Source organism: Sinohyriopsis cumingii, chromosome 1 (assembly GCF_028554795.1).
Source record: "Sinohyriopsis cumingii isolate HCF-2022 chromosome 1, ASM2855479v2, whole genome shotgun sequence".
NCBI classification, from domain to species: Eukaryota; Metazoa; Mollusca; class Bivalvia; order Unionida; family Unionidae; genus Sinohyriopsis; species Sinohyriopsis cumingii.
Window position 1 is genome coordinate 50568027 of NC_142961.1, and position 19411 is coordinate 50587437.

The window sequence follows — 19411 nt, forward strand, 5'->3', positions numbered from 1 at the left end:
AAATGTAGAACTATGTGTAAAGGCGAGTTTTATCATATTATCAAATGTCAAATTATATTTGTTTAATTTGTTCCTACTGTTAAAAAAAAACTCTTAGGATTTCCTGACATAATTTTCTGCTTCGCCTCAATATAACTGTCAAGTGCAACGATGAGCTGAAACGCACCGAAGAGTACTGTTCAGGTCTGGAAAAAGACATGATTAGATAGAATTCAGATATGTTTAATTTCCCGAGTTTGTAATATATCAAAGTAGAGCAGACTCAAAATAAATTGTGCTCAGTCAATTTATTGTTGTTGTTGTTGTTCTAGGGTTTAACGCCATTTTTCAGCACAAGATAGGCCATATATGGCGACCAGTATAACTGGTGGAGGAAGAACCCTGGAAAACCCAGGAAAGAACCACCGACCCACGAGAAGCTACTGGCAGGCTTTCCCACGTACCCACGTTAGCCGAGCCTTGGACTCGAACATACGCAGACAGAGGTGAGATGGCAGTGATCCGGAACGGTGAGCGCTTTAGACCACTCGGCCACTCGGGGCCCCTCTCAGTCAATTTATACGAAAATATTTGTTTGTACCGGCTTTTAAAAATAGATGGGTATATTAATTTCAATTTAGTATACTTCGGTTAATATGTACGCGCGTATGTATGTCCTTCTGTCACATACGGTGTAAAGGTAGAACCGTTTTGAAGGTTCGTTATTCATTCCAAACAGTCGACTTCCATATGACTTCCCTATGAAAGCAAATTTGACACAATGCCCCTATACTCGTTATTCTGTTAGTTATGCTTTTCATTTTCAGTTCGGTACATTTCTTAAATGACTCAAACTATTTGATAGGTGGAACATTGTTCATGATATGCCGCATAGGCCCCGGGGGTGTGGGATTAAAGGCGGTCAGTCTGATCATAAATGTGACATCATAAAGCCACGTCAAATCAAAGGCTTTTTTCTTCAGGTACTTTAGCATGGAATGGATTTTAATCCTCTCATTGACCTCTGCAGCCCCAGGACAGGGGTTAAAAGGTAAAGATGTAGAATAATATTGGTGTGGATACAAGTCCTGTAAGGCAGAAACCTTGCGCTGTTCACTTCACAGTTGTCCAACTAGTAAGTGGTCTCCTAGAAGCTGTATTATTGTAGGATGAAAGGAAGTTTAACAAGTTCAGCTCCAGTCTAACCGTAACCCCACCCCATTTAGTCAACATTTCCTTGGGGACACCGGGCAGGGTTACAAGGTCAAAATACATCTCTGGTCTTTTTATCTGTTTATTAAGCTTTCCATTGTTTCCTTTTGGTACCGTTACCCAAAAAATAAGGATGGCCCCGTCAGCCAGTTGGATTGGAAGTCAAAATGGGTAAATACACAATTGGATTTCATCCAAGTTTCGTGGGTGTCAAATCAAATGCCTTGGATAGTCTTTTAGGATGGAATACATTTGTCTGAAAACTTACAACGGGTGAAAAGCAGTGGTTGTGTCAGATTTAAAGAATCTGTTACAATGCAGTATGTACATGGTTTTATTGACATTAGTTTTAGGCATTGTTTTGTCCAAACGTCGTATTTTGGAATAATGAAAGCACGTCATATGTGAAATGGATTGTGGGTTCTGGCCCCAGAGTAACTGTCCTGTGGGGGAAGAGGGGATTGTGAGGATTTGATTGTTCTTCTGTGATGTGGGTAGCAGATGTGGGAATTTCCAATGACCCGCCATCAAAGTTGTACCAGGTCTATGGTTACTAACGGAGGCAAGCGAGGCGATACCTCAGTGTTTCGAGTGTCAGAAAATGTAAAGTGTTAAATACTATTACTGGACCGGTCCTGGTCGGCTATCTGGGCTTGTCCTTGGGCAATGCACTCTACTCGGTACTATATAACCTACATGCAATCACGTGCTGTAAAAAACACATATACAAACAAAACAATCTGACACCTATACGAATTTCAAGAAGCGGTAATTTTGCAATAGCGTGTCATCGACATTTTATCCAGTTTACTTAAGATTGTATCTTTCTTTTGAAATTAAAATATATTTTTTTATGTAAGTGCCTCCCACTCCGGTGACTTTATTAAAATTAGTTTGTTACAGCGTGATGTCGGTTTGTTAAGGGGTGGATATATAATTTGTGTACCGTAAAGGGGGAAACTGCAGCATTTGGTATAGGCCAGAAACATTGTTCACGTGATAATTCTGAAAAGGTTCGACCCATACAACATCATACTTGTAATTTATACATCAAATCTTGAAGTAAAGGACTTTTCTTCATCAGAACATTCCTACAAAAAATGCTGTGATTAATATACGGCACATCTTCATGTGTGTATAGTACGTTGTTCCATTGATAATGTTGTATTGATGATAAAATATTAATGGCGAAAATTTGTCTCTACTTTTCATTATAATGATTTGTGTTTCCTTTATAATATAATTTACTCACGTGTTTCTTTATTTGTATATACTTGTTTTCTTCATTTTCTTAAGGACACGTTCATGTTTGTTATGTTCAGCATATATTGCATTAATTTTCTACATTTTCCAGCTCAATATTTATTAGCCTTGATGCATAAAATGGTCTAAAATGCTATTAGGCACTAACTTCGAAACAACATATGGAAAACCAGCATCTGGCTTTTTATGGCATTTCAGTATTTTTCTATTTGGGCTTTAGAGCTGTTTTCTATTAAATGCAAGTAAAATTTTCAGTAGGTAGTAGATTTCAAACAAAAATCCGAGAAAAATAATTTTGTTTAGGGACTACAATACGATGCAAGAAAAATTGAATGACTGAAGTAATGTACTGATATATGATGCAGAATTTCATCTTATAAATCTTAGTCAAACAATTATTTTTAAATAATAATAATATTATCATTATTATCATTATTATTATTGTTATTAATATTATTATTATTATTAGTAGTAGTAGTAGTGTAGTAGTAGCAGTAATAGTAGTAGTAGTATCTGCTACCTAAGTTTTATTCTGAAGAATTAGCCAAGTCATCATACGGTAAGGCACCCAATATTGGTCACTCATACGTATGAAACTAAAAGGGTGATCGAAATAGACATAAACAACATAACACTAATTACCTGAAAGTGCCATAACCTATATTTCATCAGTGTTGACAATAGCGCGTTTTATCTCTGAATGGAGTTTAATGTTTCAAACCTAAAAGACCTGCTCAGTGCCTATCTTTTTTAATATACAGTAGGTATTTTAAAACTGTATGCACAGAACGTCCTATGTCATATTCGTGTGAATGGTGGACTAAAAATGATACATACAAAAAATAATGATGTTAAAATACTTGGTTCATTTCTTGATTGATATTGGGTCAATTTTTACTCTATCTTCTATTTTCTTTGAATCAGGTTTTTAATTTTCAACACACAAGAACATCTGAGTGCCTTTTGCTCAAACATATTATGCCAGGTTGACAGAACTGGCAGTGATACAACATATCACTCGGGAGGTATCCAATAAACATCGATAGATTCTCCAGGCTAATCAAATATTTGTTCAAATAATTATGTACGGAAAAGTGTTTTGAAAGAAAAAAAACATTTCATATCAATAGAGAAGAAATAATTGTGCATTAAATGTTTATGTGGTAACGAAAGCGGGACCTTACCCCAAACGCTATCCATATTTTGTAAACAGTCCTTTTTCGTTTTATACAAGTGTGAAAAGAGCAGTTTGACTGTTAGTGGTTTCTATCACAGGCTTTCGTGTGTGAAACTGGGACGTTTTATTAGAAAATATTGATAGATTTATTAATTTAGTGGATATTTCATAGCATTCAATATTTTGAATTTACACAGCTACAGAAAATAATGCAACATTGGAAAACAGGAAAAGGAAATACTTTTAGTAAAGTACGGGTAATTCAGCTAATGCAAATAGATACACATCTGTCAATGTTGCACAAGCAGCGAATTGCGGAATGAGAGAAGGGGGATATTCAAACAATTCATCTTCATGGACGAAGCTCTGTCCTTAACTTGTAATTTAGATTATTTTCTAGAAAATAACTGAATTGTTTCTAAAATAGGCCATAGTTAAAAACGGGATATATTGTAAAATGTTCCAAAACCAAGGATCTTGATAAAGATGCCACAAGCATATTTCAAAAGAAAAAAGGCCGTAAAGAAGAGAGAAGTAGATCATTTATAAAAAAAATTAGTAAATGTATTGGTTGAGGGACAAATGTACGATATTTTATTATTTCAGAGACGTAGATATTCTATTTGTTAGTGTCACCTTCACTGTGTCTGGCATTAGAGAAATATCAAGTATAGAAATTACAGCTGACGACAGGTGTGCAGTGACGAAAGATAACGCCTTACCTTTTGTATGACACACAGGTAAGTGATCAAATATATTTCTTGAAAGCCTAATAAGTGTTATGACCATTTGTGTTTGTTTACAAACGTGGCAAAGGTCATAAAGTCTTGGCTGAAAAAACGTGACATGATATTATTTAGAAGGCTTGAATTCTTTGTTGACATTGTGTGTACTTAATATAAACGACGAACGTATGATTCAGAGAGAATGAGAGAGAGATTGTATTTTTAAAAAAATCGTTGGCAGGAAAGGCAATATTGTTCTTATATCGCAGAACATCCATAATTACAAAAGCTGATTTTACTGTTGTTGTTATATTATTGGACATATATATTTACATCTATTTGATAATTGTTATCGTATTATTGGACATTACATTTAATAAATACAATTCATTTAATATTCCCCTTTAATAATTGAAAATCAATTTCACAACATGGATCTCTTTAAAAAAAAAGTATATTAAAACATCAGATATTTCAAAGGCAAATTATATTTTTATACGACTAGACCGTACTTTAAAAATAATGGATGAGAAAACTATGCCTGTGATTGCACATATAAAGGCACTACGTAAGAAAATTAAATGAAATAGAAATGAAATACAAGAGAAAATAGACACAGAAAAATGGCTGTCATGGGATAGCAAATTTGAACAATGGTTTGTAAATAATTTAAACCTGTCGTATGGACTTAAAGAATATAAACCTATCGTATTGACTTCAAAAAATAAACTAGCATCAACTTCAAAAATATATGCAAACTATACATTTTGATACATGTTCAAGATTTTCCTTCTATTAGGAATATGTTTGCTTTCGAATCGAGTTTAAAGACTTAAAGTATCAAAGATATGTATTAAAAAAAGGCACAAAACGTAGTTATTTCATTCATCAATTTATAACTTCTATCCTGATTATCGTCAGGGGGTCCCGAGCTCTGTCAGCTTATTTTTATTGGCGTTTCAAACCTAATGGAAGTTGTCGATGTAAAAGAACCAAGCAGGACTGCTCACAGACCTTTTCTGGTTTCTTAAATGTGTATTTCAATAAAAACCGTGTCGTCCGTGTCCGATATTTGCAAAGTCTAGTTTCAATATTTGTAAAATAACTGAACAAATAAAAAGGAAGAACACTTGTATACATGAGTGCAAAGAGATTAAGTCCTAAATTTATTGAATTATTTAGATCTTATTGAGCTACATCATATCTGTTGAGTGAAAACATAGACTCGCCAATATAAACAAACATCCGTTTCGTTTCAAACTCTAACACGTTTTTAGTATTAGGGACCCATAGCAGGCTTGAAATTATAAACTGTTTTTTAAGAGCCAGTTTCTTATCATCTGAGCATTGCAATTTATTTCATAAAAAGTGCGGATTTCTATGTTAGCTAACAAATAACCACAACAAATGGATTTTATAAAACTGAAAAATCACTCCATGTTGTTAAGAAACATTTAATTTTACCACAAGAAAATTTTGGGATCAAAATGAGTTTTTCTGAAGTTAGACCAAAAACTCCATATTCCTACCGGATAGTAATTCCTTTGATAAAACTTTTGCTTTAAAGGGTTTTCTTCTAACTGAGGAAGCTTATTTTTTAAACTTAATACGTAGTGTTGATCCGAAATTATTCTCAACTGTAGGAAAAACTGCCTTTAGAATAATGTATTTAATATTAGTGAAATAATTGTTAGGGTTTTAGAATGTTTGTCTCTCCTACAAATATCCTTATTTATTTTAGATTTATTGCGGTTCGCCGTATTATTTATGCTATTTTCAGTTAATTGTTTGAGTCTTATTTCGTTTGGTTTGATTTGATTTATTCATCATTTTCCAGGGTAATGGCAACCTCATTGTTTTAGTAAAATCTTCACGTGTGGACATCTCGTAGCTCCGTCCCAGCACACTCAACAGGTTGGACATTCAGGAATGACCCTTCATTTTTTTCTAATAATAAAGGTTTTTTAATAAATTATAATGAGATATTTTTGCTTTTATTTATTTATTTATTTATTTATTTATTTATTTATTTGTCCAATATGTATTTCTTTTGTCCCAAGTGTTTCCTACAGTTGGGGATAATTTCGGATCTACGTTACGTGTTAAGGTTCCTAGGTTGATATTCCCTTCCCTTAAGGCGTGCGATTCTGATGGGCCGGTTACCTTGCCTTTCAAATTTCAAATTTTGAATTTTGAAATGAAAGTCATTTGAGGTTGTTTTTTTTTCTCTTTTTTCTATCATTTTATTATTCCCATAGTGTGGGGTACCTTTTGATTGATTTTGTATTCTGTGCTTTAATCCCGTGTTCGTGTTTGAGGACGGGCTTATTTAGGTCAAATTCGTTTTCTTTCATTTCATCTACAGATAAAAATTGCTTATGTGCACTGTGTTTTTGTTTATACGTGCAAGTTTGCATATATTTTTGTTTTACTGAGATCGTTCGAGAAATACACAAGGGCGAAGGAGAACCGTCAAGAAGAGAGAATATCGTCTGCTTCAGTCAATTTATACTCCTCCAGGAATAGCAAAGGCATGGCGGTTGATAAGAAGACTTTCGCCTCGTCTGAAACATGTGAATATTCGTATGATCATCCGCAGCCAATCATTATCAGCCGAATAATTCTAAAAGCTCACTTGAAAGTTGAATTATTACATCATCGCTTGGTCCATTTTTTCCCACGTTGTAATATCGTTAGAAAAAAAAATGTGAAGAGCATCCTCTTGACTTTTCTTCAAGTACAGCAATCAAGACGGCTGAAGCCGTTATAAATTTACTTACATTTTACTGTCTGATAAGTGAATGCGAGAAAAGTTGTTGGTAGGTACGCGAGGAGAAGATTTATGGTGTAGTGTTGGAAATGTTTCAGGAAACACTATATGAATCTTATTATCAATGCAAACGATTGATCATATATGTCATCGGCATATGTGTCAAGGGTACTCAAAAAACCCAGACCATTTAGATAACAAGATAGATAGAATGACACACGAACGAATGAAAGGACAGGCGGCCTCCTTCACATGCGAGGTTTTCATAACTAAATTACTTCTGTCCATATGTTAACAAGGGAAAATCCTTCCATATTATTCAGAAGAAAAGAGGCGGGGAAAGGACCGACAGCATATACAGACTGTATTGTCTATTACCAAAAGTTCAAAAGTAGAACCTTAAATTTAACTATCAGTTTTGCTTGTCTTACATGGTTCTGACAGTCGTAGGCGGATAAATGAAACTTTACGAGAATTAATCAATAACGGCAAAGGGTCTGCAGCATGGTTTCGCGCTCAAGTTTACGATCGAGGTGCGGGAGATGGGGGTTGGGTGGGGTGGACCGGGGCTGGGAATCCACGTGTGCCAGAGTGCAAAATGTCACTAACAAGACAAACGCAAATCAAACTGTTTAGGTAAATAAATAAGTCATTTATTTATTATTTTTAAAAACAGCAATCCAAAACCAACACAAAAATTCCTGGCTCATATTGTTGTTTTTGTTGTTGTTTGTTGATATAATGTTTAACACCATTTTCAGCACAAGATAGGCTATACCTGGAGGCCAGTTTAAATGGTGGAGGAAGAACCCAGGAAAACCCCCAGAAAGAACCACCGACCCACGAGAAGCTACCGGCTAGCTTTATCACATACATTGGCTGAGCCCGAGACTCGAACCCACGCAGAGGTAAGATGGCAGTGATCCGTAACGGTGGGAGGTTTAGGCCACTCGGCAGTGCCAGATTACCAGAAAGGCAGAGTAGGTACCGGCCTCCTTCACATGCGAGGTGTCCCCGCGACGACGGATCAAAATAATATTGATAAAACGAATTAGTAGACAATTTGCGAGGGGGCCACAAGATTTCGACTGCCTATATATAGACAGGACAAACTTTGCTTTCATGACAGAACATCATTGGTAAAGATACAAGGAATGAAGTGAAATTGAAGTCTACAATAGCAATTAAAGCGATAAATGTTATACGTGTATTAAAGCAGCGACATTTAAAATTATTACTTTTCGTATTACATGCTAACCATAGTAAACCAAGATCAAACGTGACAAAGTTTACTTTATGTTTTCTTATACGGTGTAAGCTGACCCATTTTTCTTAATAATTTATCACACGGTATACTGTGATTCAGTTTTCTTTATATTTGTCATACGTTATTTAGTGACTCATGTTTTCTTGTACGGTATACTTTCATTCTTATTTCCTTATACTTTCTTGTACGGTATACTGCATCTATGTAAAATAGCAAGATATGTCAAGGACTTGTCCATTGTTTTGGCATATGTTCCTATTTCAAGAAATGTTAAACTTTTATGAACATAACTTTCTTTTTTTGGATCTGAAAACAGACTGTTGATGCGAAGAAGACACTTTTACCAGATATTGAACTGTATTTTATTAGTATACTATCTCTTACAAACGAACACACATACCCCTGCAATAATTCCTACCTTACTGTCCGTAACCGCTTCAATAGAACCAACTTTGTTGTCGTAACCCCTGCAATAGGTTATTCACTGCTGTCCAAAACCCCTGAAATAGGTTCTGCCATGCTGTCCATAACACCTGTAATAGGCCCTACCATGTTGTCCATAACACCTGCAATAGACCCTACCATGCTGTCCATAACCCCTGCAATAGGTTGTACGCTGCTGTCCATTACCCCTGAAATAGGTTCTACCATGCTGTCCATAACCCCTGCAATAGGTCCTACCATGCTGTCCATAACCCCTGCAATAGGTTGTACGCTGCTGTCCATTACCCCTGAAATAGGTTCTACCATGCTGTCCATAACACCTGCAATAGGTTCTACCATGCTGTCCATAACACCTGCAATAGGTTCTACCATGCTGTCCATAACACCTGCAATAGGTTCTACCATGCTGCCCATAACCCCTGCAATAGGTTGTACGCTGCTGTCCATTACCCCTGAAATAGGTTCTACCATGCTGTCCATAACACCTGCAATAGGTTCTACCATGCTGTCCATAACCCCTGCAATAGGTCCTACCATGCTGTCCATAATTCCTGCAATAGGTTGTACGCTGCTGTCCATTACCCCTGAAATAGGTTCTACCATGCTGTCCATAACACCTGCAATAGGTTCTACCATGCTGTCCATAACACCTGCAATAGGCCCTACCATGCTGTCCATAACCCCTGCAATAGGTCCTACCATGCTGTCCATAACCCCTTCAGTAGGTCCAACCATGCTGTCCATAACCCCTGCAATACGTCCTACCATGCTGTCCATAACCCCTTCAGTAGGTCCTACCATGATGTCCATAACCCCTGCAATAGGCCCTACCATGCTGTCCATACCCCCTGCAATACGTTATACCCTGCTGTCCCCAACTCCTACAGTAGGTCCTAACATGTTGTCCATAACACCTGCAAAAGGCCCTAAAATGCTGTGCATAACCCCTGCAATAGGCTATACCCTGCTGTCCATAACCCCTGCAATAGGTCCTACTATGCTGTCCATAACCCCTGCAATATGTTATACCCTGCTGTCCATAACCCCTGCAATAGGTCCTACCATGCTGTCCATAACCCCTGCAATAGGTCCTACCATACTGTCTATAACCTCTGCAATAGGCCCTACCATGCTGTCCATAACCCCTGCAATATGCTATACGCTACTGTCCCTAACCCCTACAGTAGGTCCTATCATGCTGTCCATAACCCCTGCAATAGGTCCTACCATGCTGTCCATAACCCCTAAAATATGTTACACTCTGCTGTCCATAACCCCTGCAAAAGGTCCTACCATGCTGTCCATAACACCTGCAATAGGTCCTACCATGCTGTCCATAACTCCTGCAATTGGTCCTACCATGCTGTTCATAACCTTTACAATACGCCCTACCATGCTGTCCATAACCTTTGCAATACGCCCTACCATGCTGTCCATAACCCCTGAAATATGTTCTACCATGCTGTCCATAACCCCTGCAATAGGCCCTACCATGCTGTCCATAACCCCTGCAATAGGTTATACCCTTCTGTCCATAGTCCATGCAATATGTCCTACTATGTATGCTGTCCAAAATCATTGCAATATGCCCTACTATGCTGTCCAAAACCCCTGCAATAGGCCCTACCATGCTGTTCATAACCCCTGCAATAGGTCATACCATGCTGTCCATAGCCCATGCAATATGTCCTAATATGCTGTCCATAACCCCTGCAATACGCCCTACCATGCTATTCATAACCCCTTCAATAGGTCCTACCATGCTGTCCAAAACCCCTGCAATATGCCCTACCATGCTGTCCTTAACCCTTGCAATAGGTCCTACCATGCTGTCCATAACCCCTGAAACAGGTCCTCCCATGCTGTCCATAGCCCATGGAATATGTCCTTTTATGCTGTCCATAACCCTTGCAATACGCCCTACCATGCTATTCATAACCCCTGTAAATAGATCCTACCACGCTGAACCTAACCCCTTCTATAGGCCATAACTTGCTGTTTGTAAAACCGCATTATTTAAGTCCACACATCTCAAAAACCGTTTTTCTGAAAAAGCATGCTTCTCACGAACCATTGAAAAAGTTATATTTAGTTAGAATGTGATTAGCTTCCTTTTGCTCTCACATAAAATAATAACAAGTTTGATGGCGTTGTTGTTTGATAAATTGTTAACTGTGTGTACTATTTTCTATATTCCTATCACTATCAAACCGTAACATTTTAGAAAGCTGTAGATAAATTTTTGAGAATGTCTTTATTATAATTTCTCTGGTATTTCTGAATTGTGCAAACATTAAATTATATGACCGCTCCAGTGGCCTAGTGGTTAAATCGTCCGCCTCTTATGTCGCGGGTTCGAAGCCCGGCCGAGTCATACCAAAGACTTATTTAAAAAATGGTACTTATTTTTTTTAAAAAATGCTTTACAACTGCCTCGCTAGGAGCTCATCATCAAGATGCTAGTGTTAGGACTGGTCAGCCTGGTGTCAGGATAATGTGATTGGGTAGGACATGAGACCACGTGTGAACGGCATGATGCCCCAGTGCTAGACATTACTATAAACTGCCACACTGCAGACATCGTAGCAATATGACTGAAAGATTGTTAAAGTTACGTTAAAAATCCATTCACACATCGCACACATTAAATTATATAACGGAAAAAATAGAAAGAAACAATTTATGTACACCCTCTTCGCTCTTTACATATTTCTTGTTATTAAATCATAAATCTTATTACTATTTCCACTATACAAGTACTACTACTACTACTACCACCACCACTAATACCAATAATACTAGTACTATTACCAGTACCTTTACTACATCGTAGCGATATGACTGAAATATTGTTAAAACCACACACACACACACACACACAATCACACACACAAAATATATATTTTGTAGCACGCATGATTTCAGGTTTTTAATAGTAGACTATATGTATTTCGTCGAATTATTTTATTGCTTAACTATACATGATAAGAATGCACTTATTTGCACCTTAAACTTTGCATACGTAGGTGAAATTGCTCTAGTCAGGAAGTATTACCGTGACCCTCTACAAGTTTATTGCCAAGAGACAAAGTATGTTCATCTGGATGGTCCACATGATGAGTCATCTGTTAATCAATTAATCTTCATGGCACTTTCAAAAATGACAAAACTTGACGGACAGGGCACGACCAAATTAACCATAATCAATTGCATTGTGACCTTACTCGTCAGTTTGTTACACAGTATGACCGTGTCATACTTACGTGATATATTGCTTTGTAGAAACTGTAATCAACTCATTAGTGGCCGTTTTTATTTGATTTTTTTGGGGGGGGGCGGGGGGGGGGATCCAACCTCTGCGCTAATAAGGTACCAAATTCGCTGTCAAGATAACGGTATTATTTTTCTACAATGACGTCTCCACGTAGTTTGGATGTCCTGTTGACGGTAAATGTGGTCCGTGAGGAAATGAAATAGCAAAGAAATCAGACAGAGCCTTCTAATTTAAGAAAGTACTAATTCGAGATTGAAATCTGTATAACTTCATTCAAATCTTTTTTTTAAAAAATGCATAACACATAAATCTACAATTTTAAACCAATATTCCACTTTGAGAAGTATTGAAAATTGTCAGTTGTACTCAGTGATATTCGTTAGGTCCTATGAAAGTAGCATTTCCAGCATCCTTTCTTTCTTTCCTGCAATAAACAGTGGCATATTATTGGCAACAATGATATATTTTCAACCCAGGAAGGTACATATTTGAATCGCAAACCATATTATAGCAATGTAAAGGAACTATATACATTATATTTTATATAACAAGTATTATTTAGAAAATAAAACCACTGACATATCATGTTCTGTACGATTCTACAGTAGTCTGCGGATAGGAATATTAACACGTTTTCTTTGTCTTTGATTCAATATTGCATATTTTCATTGCATACATTAAGATTGTTCTGACCGAATTGGGGAAAAACATATGAATATACATATTACATGTATGTATATGCTATTTATGAAAAGATGCTAAACTCTTCACAATTTAAACTTCCTATTATTGTCATCTGAACACTATCCTAATTTTAATTTCCTCTTAACACAATCCTAATTTTATATATCTGAATGATTTTATTTACTTTTGTTTAATAGTGTCTTCCAGTAATTTATTAGCTTTTGTACATTATAAATAGACCATCTGCTCTTCTATGATATTAAACTTCTAATTTTGAAATCTATAAATCTATATTTCATTTATCTTTCTATTACAACGATTCTATATTTTTTATATCACAAATCGAATCTCATACAAGCGTGTGCATTTTAGCATGACAAAACAAAATAAGAAAATAATAATTAGCACGTCTCACATTCCATCTTACTTAAATCATTATCATTATTAGCACCATCCACATGATATTCAGTCTTTATAAATTCGCCTAGTCACTATGTGATAAGGTAACTAAATTCCGTCCTCATACAACACTGTTAAAATGTCTATTTATCATGTTGTTTGTAGTTTACTGAAATAGATATACACAAAAGGGTAATGATATGTAAAAATAAGAAAAATAAATTATATGTGTCATATATCAGGTCAACGTTTCCACAACTTCTCTGTCTCCCTCTATACACTACATTTTAACCTTATTCACACCATTGTCGAAATACTTGTTCTAATTTAAGACATCAAAGTATGGACTTAAATTCTTCAATGCCCTTAACTAGACAAAGGTTCATGAAGTTAGGTCCAATGAAGAATTTAGCTTTGAAAGTAATTGTCATCAGTCCAAGTATGGTAAGGAAATGGAAAATACGGAATAAATATATCAAATAAATTTGATAATGTCTTCCTGTAAAACCTACCGTTTAAATGATCCAGATCTTCCATAGCATAATGCGCCTGCGGAGTTTGAAGTTAGACTGGGCTTTTAAGCGAGTACATACGGTACGCAGGTCGTCAATACACCTACATGATTTCGTTCATCCATCTATTTGGAAAGTTTCATCGTTTCATTCTGATAAAGGAATGGATTGACTTTATCTGAAGATGATAAAGAAAATCAATCTAAGTACGGAATGTCTTCTCGGCAGATATCAGTTCTGATATCATCGTTAACGTTTATCTCGGATGGCATGGATTAGAGTGATTTTGCATTTTCACAATGACTAAACAGATTTTAGAATTAAACTACAAGTGGTAAGTTGAATTTGTCGAATACATAGGAAACCGCTTAAAAGTTTGATCAGAAACTATAGTATATTTGAATTGAAACAATCATTTTGACGAGAGTTGTCCGGAAAGTTAACAATCCAATGTGTAATAAAGATTCCTATCGTATTTGGGAAATTTTCTAGAATGAAAAATCAAGTGGACTTAAAGAGAAATCCACTTGCGTAGCAACTGCCTACGCAATACCCTCAACTCCATATATGTTTTTCTTTTTGGGGTGGGGAGCAAAATTCCCATAAAATAAAATAAAAACCTTTTGATTGGGCGTGTCGACCATAAATAAGCTGTACGTGAGTAGGTGGGACAAATTTCATGTTGCGTAACTAGACAAATTCACAATTGACGATGAATCATTCCAAGGAAAATGAACACTTCTTTTCATTTTTTTTCTTGAATTAATATAGAAAGTGAATGGAAATAAAAACTATATGTTGCAAAAACGTTTGTTTTGGAATTCATGAAAACAAAAAAAATCACATTGAACAACGATGATAAACAATATAGTAAACGAAGCTACGTTATGGACAACATAAAAAAATAATATAAGGCTAAGTCAGATTTGTACTGTACAAGCTACCTCGTAAACCTGTCGCTTTTCACTATGGAAAAATAGTTATTATTGATTCCTTAATATTACTGAATCGTTACGTAACTCAAATTTGTATTTAGATTCCTCAAGATGCTGCTCAGATTTGTATTTAAAATATGAGATGAAACTATATCTACATTATATCAACATTCAGTCAAATGTACATATGTTCTGATTTGTTTTGTTCGAACAATTGACCGCTGGTCTCATGACCAGAGTAACTTATCAACGTTGTGGTACAGAATATTACTGATTTTAGGAGTAAAGAGCTCTACTAAATATGGTCACGTCCAAGAAGTCTGGAAAATTGTAAATCGTGGAAAAGAAAGCAAGAAGAAACCATCGCTTACCACAAAGCTAAACGGAAAGTTTTAGCAAATAACGATATTTTTCCTACGCATTTTACATTCAGTTACATCGGTTAGTTAGAAGCAATTATTTTCCTTTAAGACCTTATTTTATTGTACAGTTTTGCGATCATCACGCCTGCGAGAAACCAGCCCAAACAAAGTGGTATCGACCTTTACGTTTAAGTATCATCATTGACGAAAATTAAATTTTGTTTTCCTTCTTTTATTTCAGAAGAAATACACTCTAAATTAAAATAAATTAATGAGTTTTGGCTGCTTTGAGGGAATGTATCCAACGGCTGGCTAAACCGTTTTCACTTCAACGGCTTTTTCATTCAATATTTCTATATTAAACGTATTCGATTTACTGTGTAACAAACTATATTACTACAGATAGCTTCAAATACTATTTTTGCATTTTCATATTGACATAACGACTTTTGGGAATAAACTACAAAAGACATGTTCAATTCAGTGACTATTTTAGGAATCACTTTACAGAACATAGACAAACCCTGACTTTTAGCAGTACACATAAATATATATATATATATATATATATATATATATATATATATATATATATATATATATATATATATATATATATATATATATATATATATATATATATATACATATCTTGTTTGTTTTTTTTTATACAATACTATATACTGGAAGTCATTTACTTTAAGGGGAACGAATTCTTTGTCTCAAGGAATAATAAGCTTCGCCTTTGAAGGAAAACAAACCTATCAACAAAACGGGTATATTTCGGTTACCATCGGCACGCTTACCAAAGTTTTACTTTTAGCAACTCTATGGCTCTTCCGTGACGTCATTAATCAAGACCGGTTTCTTTAACATAGTCTTTTGTATGCGATTAAATTTTAGCAGTGCTGAAATATAACTTTATTCCTTGGTAAAAAGTGTCATGTCTGCTGATGTAACTTTCTATTTTAAATTTTAGCCTTTAACAATTTATTGGCTCAGTCATTACCCTCGTGTTTCTGTATCGGGTGGGAAAATAAAAGGAACGAATTTCCACGGGGCTTCACTTGATAATCGTTCCTTATTATGCAATGATCTTTTTGATGACAAGAGTAATTATGCTTTCAATCGTATTAAAAAAAGGTTTAATTGTGTATCGAAGTTGTGATATCCTTTTTTATTTATAGTTTTTTGTTCTTTGGATAGTTGTCCAATTATACATAAATGTAATGAGTAGCAAGATGGGCCCGTGCGTTGTGGGGTGGGGTGGGGTGAAAAGAGGTGTCAGTATTTATCAAAGATATCGGTCAATTTTTACGACAGCGATAAAGCAGAATTGAATTAGTGACGCCGCCAAAATGCCAACAAAGTAGCATCTCTCTCTCTCTCTCTCTCTCTCTCTCTCTCTCTGGCCTCTCCGGTGGCCTAAGTAGTCAGAGCATCCGCCTCGAATGAGGGAGGTTGCGAGTTCGAACCCTGGTCTAATCATACCAAAGACTTATAAATATCGTACCAGCAGCGGCCTCGCTATGCGCTCAGCATTAAGAGGTTACTATTATAACTGGATGGACTTGTGTTAGGATAATGTGACTGGGTGGGAAATGATGCGATGTGTCTGTGACATGAAGTCGCCGGTGCTAGACATACTATAAACTGCCACACTGTCGACACCGTAGCGATATGACTAAAAAATTGTTAAAACTACGTTAAAAATCCAAATCACTCTGAACCGCCTCTGTTAACAAATTAAGAATATTTTCAAATTAGTGGATACATTTCAAAGACAGGAGTCTTGCTTTCTTCATTTCCTGTATGTTTTACACTGAATCTAAACACAGTCTGCTGCGATAGCTCAGTTGGTGGAGCGTAGGTTTGATAATTCGAGGGTCGCCGGGTCGACACTTGCTCATGAAGGCACTTTGCTCCAATTTCCTAGGCATATAAATCCGATTGAAACGCTGATATTCATTCGAATCTGTGTATCATCAGCATGTGCAAAATATATAAAGACGTAAGCATGTATCAAAGTGACGTCTGATGCAAACATTTCAACAGTCATGAGAAGGAATTTAGCACACACACACACACACACACAAAGCACGAAAATAGGAAGTAGACTATTATCGAAGCAGATGCACACATTTAAAGGTTTTCAAATTGAATTTAAATGAATGATAACCAATTTTAAAACCATGACATTTCCAACCGTATGCATCATTTCAAAATATAACTCAAGATGAACTAAGTGACCCGCGACGGTCATTTCTTAACAAATTTTTGACCCTTTTCATTACATTATTGAGAACATTTTTGTACCTTTTACATGCAAAAAATGTATTTCACAGCTTTTCGTCTGTTTACAAAATACCTCCCTTTATGGTTGATGTTCATTGTCACAGGTTAACTAGAACACGTCATCTCTTACTTAGATTTAAAATCTTCAAATGAACATTTTACGTCTGTTGATCGATGATTTATTGAAACTGAAAAGCATTCTTTGCACACAAAAAAGTTCAAGGATAGCACAGCCTAGTTCTTAGGTCTAGTCATTTTGGTCTATTATTTTAAGTATCAAATCTCATCTAAACCAAAAATATATATTCGAAGATATCGATCAGAGGGTTTCGTTTATTCAACGAGGGCATGCAATAATGACATGTTGAAAAGCTTGGTCTTAATTTAGGAATTCGTACCAAATATTAAATATCCAGAGTAAATTCGTACCAAATATTAAATATCCAGAGTAAACAATTAGAAATTGATAATTAACGGTTTTGTGCATTATCGGTAAACGAGATGAAAGTAAGGATATCTTATAGTACGAGGTATAAATATATCTTATTTGAATCTAAGCAAGAATAGAAACATACCGTAGTAAACAAATTATAGTACCGGGATTACAGATATTTCGAAAATATGAGAGAGAGAGAGAGAGAGAGAGAGAGAGAGAGAGAAAGAGAGAGAGGGGTGCACATACTAAAATTTCGACCAGAGATGTATGGTGGCTACAAACTTCATATTGATTTTGAAGGAAATGCGACCGTGAAAATGTTCCCAGCACCCGAATGTTGATGCACAATTGGAAAACACAAGTCCATTTCTGTAGGCCAAATAATTGAAGTATTATATTTAGATCTGGTCACACAAGTTAGAACGAAATTGTTCAATTGTCCAAATCTTTTTCTCCCGTTTATATTTTATAATATCAGTTTATTCTTTAATTGCCAAAATCGAATTTCCAATGGCTGTTCATTGGTTGTTGATTTCTAATTAAAATGTTACATCTGATGAAAGTTTGAGGATTTCCTTAGACTCGAGAAATTCCTAAACTGGTTTATAATGTAATTATTCCTAGATGTACATTTTTTCTTTCTTCAAAATTCCCCTTTGTTTGTAATTCTTCCTATTTAACCTAGCTAATATTAACAAAATCCCAGTATTGTGAGAAATGTCGAAAGAATGGTCATGTCAAGTATCGATCTGAATATATAAATATATAGACTACGAGGTGAAAATTTAAAACAAATTATAGCATTGCGAACTAAATCTCAGATATTCCAAAACGTTGTATCACCAGTCCAAATGGATAAAGTTGTAATTAAATTCTAGTGGTGATCCAACACTTAAGGCGTCGATTTGCCTGTAGTCTTGAATGTACTAATGGACCAGTACCCTAAGTGTGATGAAGTGTCAATAGTCTTTCAGTTCATCACAACAATTTAATCCAAGATATCCTTGTCTAAATTCACAGTAATTCCAAATTATTGTTTCTGTCCAAGAATATTATTTAAGAGCACTTTGTATTTTCAGTGAATAAACAATTTGAATAAATAAATTCCACCTAGATGTAATACTGAAAACAAAGATTTCTGCTTCAGATAATGTTGCAAAAATGAGTAATTGTCCCAGTAAACAAGATTATATGAAGAAGAAAAAAAGTCACAAAAGAGCCAGGATGAAGGACAAAAGTTTATTTTTAGAACAATCTGTTACTAAAATTATAATAAGGAATGTGGTAAACATAATGTCCTTGACTTAAACTAAGATAAAGATCCTGATACTTCTTGTAGTGAAATAATAAGGATGTATTATTTGTTTGCAAAAATAAAAACTTTATCAATGTTTCTAGACAACTGTAGAGTCAAGTTGATTTTAGACAGTGTGTGTGTGTGTGTGTGTGTGTCCATCACAACTTTCGAAATATAAATCCTCAATACAAAACGGTTAACGACAGGTGCGTAGAGTTTAGCACCCTTAGGATGAAGGATACCGCCTTACCTGTTTGACACGCACATGTAATTCTTGAAAGTCTAATAAGTGATATAGCCATAGATGTCATTTGGAGAAAGCGGCAAAGGTCATACAGACATGGCTAGGTATATATGACATGGAATTATTCATTACAGAG

At 35.5% G+C, this 19411-nt stretch overlaps 1 long non-coding RNA gene across 4 annotated transcripts in view; it reads left to right on the forward strand.

Annotated features, from left to right (window-relative positions):
* Nucleotides 1-19411, forward strand: part of LOC149806852 (uncharacterized) — a 96045-nt gene that overhangs the window by 41636 nt on the left and 34998 nt on the right. For 2 of the 4 annotated variants that reach the window (XR_016413459.1, XR_016425473.1), the window contains exon 2: nt 4238-4371. The exons of the other annotated variants lie outside the window; for them this stretch is intronic. This is a non-coding gene — a long non-coding RNA (uncharacterized LOC149806852). The remainder of the gene's footprint in view (nt 1-4237; nt 4372-19411) is intronic. 4 annotated transcript variants of the gene reach the window in all.